This window comes from Micropterus salmoides, unplaced genomic scaffold, assembly GCF_014851395.1.
Source record: "Micropterus salmoides isolate LMB-PRFRI ecotype aquatic unplaced genomic scaffold, ASM1485139v1 Ms_hic_scaffold_15, whole genome shotgun sequence".
Classification (NCBI taxonomy): Eukaryota; Metazoa; Chordata; class Actinopteri; order Centrarchiformes; family Centrarchidae; genus Micropterus; species Micropterus salmoides.
In genome coordinates, this window is record NW_024040596.1 from 5,289,693 (window position 1) to 5,292,501 (window position 2,809).

Here is a 2,809-nt window from a genome sequence, read left to right on the forward strand (position 1 = left end):
GCTGGTGGATGAAAAAATCCACCGGCCAAACATATCTTTTACCGGCCAAAATAATAAATTGCCTTTTGTGTCACATAAACATTTAATTCTGTACTTTTAATTGAGATGACAAGGTATTATGTCAAATACAAACCTAAAGAAGAGGCCAAAGCGAAATTATGTTATTTCTATTAAATGTACTTAAGACATAACAGTAAATTGTTTTATAAACTTACATTCAACTCGAATCTCATCACTGCTCACTCTTGTTGTGCTTTATCATTCAACTTAAACCTCCTCATCAGACTGCTCACTTTGTACTATCAATCTTTTCTGGCCTCCTGGTTCTGACGCCACGGCATCACAGGTTTTGTGGGATCAACATTTTTTATACAGCCTTTGGATCAATCTCTGGGGAGGACAGCAGGACCATTAGAGGACCTGACAGTGTGTCAGACACTGACTGGACTGCCAACTAGCTAAAAGCTAAAAACCCTCCTAGTACAACTTTTGTAATTAGCTCCTCACACTAGCAGCTTTCACGCTGCTGTATTTTACGGGGGAATTGCGCCAATCTGCCGGCTCGCTGCACTTTCTGAAAGGTATGGAGCAGATTATATCCACCTCTAGAAAACTTAGTGACAGACAAGAGACAGAAAGACGGAACGATCTGTTTGTGAAAGGCCACAAACGACATGCCGTGGAACGCCGCTTGCTCCTATAAAGCTGGACCGTAAAGTCCTTTTTTAGTCGTGATAAAGCTGCAAACTTTTGTTCTGTATGAATTAGCGAATGCGACATATGCGGATATTCTTTTTGCATTGATCTGTGTATGAAAGCGGCTACACTCACTCTCCCCTCCTGTCCCCTAACACCCAACCCTTACAAATCTATGCAAATCAAACACAAGTAACATGAAAAGAACATAAACAACAACCAATGAACGCTTTTAGATACCTTGGCATATGGGGGACCAATTTCAGTGCGACATGCAACCAACAAGAACGCTGGCTGCTAATTACCGTCAAATATAAATCATATGCAGAATATATTTACCCGCCAATGTGGTATTCTTACAACACTTGGCTGCTTTGTGCTTCTACTATCTTCTTCCCAGCTCTATGTGACCCCGTTTGGTTCTGTAACTTCAGGCTGCATATACCACAAGGAGCATTTCAGAGCGTTTTGCCTGACTGATTTTGCTGACAAGTGTTTGCTTTTTGTGCTTCCACTATGATTAAGTATTGATTTCTTTTTGTGTCTGTTTTAACTGTGTTTATTGCTGTTTTACAATTGGGTGTCTCTCCACAGGGTGTTTTATTTTGAAAATTTTGACCAGATTCTCTTTGCTGTTCTGTGTCTGACTTCCTGCCCGGTACGATCTGCTCTGTGCTGCGGAGCGGAGAGCTGCTTCTGGTGGACTCACAAGCACTGACTAGAATGAATGCGTTCAGCTCCAACAACCGTAGCCGGATTCAGTGGATTTTAGGGGTTATGCAAGTTTGCATTGATGCATGTTTTCATTCTCGGATATGTTTTTTCTCTCTCTCGCTCTCATTTAAATTTCCTGTAGTCATGGAGCGTTAACTTTCCCAGGTTCATGACTGTATAGCAAAGCTTATGAAAATACTGAGGTCCTGAGTCCTAATTCACACAGCACAACCCTACCCCGCTAAGAAACCTTTGTCTAATGCTGATCAGACAGCATGGGTATTGCACAGTTGTGCCTTAGGCTTGCCACAATAAAAAACCCTAGGCTGGCCACAATAAAAGGCCACTCCAAAATGTGCAGTTCCGCAGTGCAACACATCTCCTTCGTATAGAGTTGATCAGGTTGTTGATTGTGGCCTGTGGAGTGTTGGTCCACTCCTCTTCAATGGCTGCGCGAAGTTGCGGTCAGTCGAGACCCCGATGAGGAAGACGAGCATGCAGCTGAGCTTCCCTGAGACATTCCTGACAGTTTGTGCAGAAATTCTTTGGTTATGCAAACTGATTTTTGCAGCAGCTGTCCGGGTGGCTGGTCTCAGACTATCTTGGAAGTGAAGATGCTGGATGTGGAGGTCCTGGGCTGGTGTGGTTACACGCGGTCTGCGGTTGTGAGGCCGGTTGGATGTACTGCCAAATTCTCTGAAACGCCTTTGGAGACGGCTTATGGTAGAGAAATGAACAGCTCTGGTGGACATTCCTGCAGTCAGGATGCCAACTGCACGCTCCCTCAAAACTTGTGACATCTGTGGCGTTGTGCTGTGTGATGGAATGCACATTTTCGAGTGGCCTTTTATTGTGGCCAGCCTAAGACACACCTGTGCAATCCCCATGCTGTCTGATCATCATCTTGATATGCCACACCTGTGAGGTGGGTGGGTTATCTCGGCAAAGGAGAAGTGCTCACTAACACAGATTTTGACAGATTTGTGAACAATATTTGAGAGGAATAGGCCTTTTGTGTTCATAGAGAAAGTCTTAGATCTTTGAGTTCAGCTCATGATTAATGGGGCAAAAACAAAAGTGTTGTGTTTCTAATTTTGTTCAGTGTTAGTTTTTATTATTTACTAATTCATGTGAGAGCATCAATGTTGAAGTAATTTAAGACAAAACAAGCTGTTAGGTGTGTGTTACTTCAAACCTTTGGTCTAAGTGAAAGAAGAACCGTCACACCAAAAAAGTCAGATTCAGCTGGTTTCAACTTGCGTTTTTAGCTCTCTTCTCCTTTCCCTATCTGAGGGATTCCAGTCCTTATTCTCTTTTTTTTACGTTCTGTCTGGTTCGGATTTAGGCTACCAGTAGTTTCAATACACTTTGTGAAGACCTAAAACTAGCCTTGACGTGC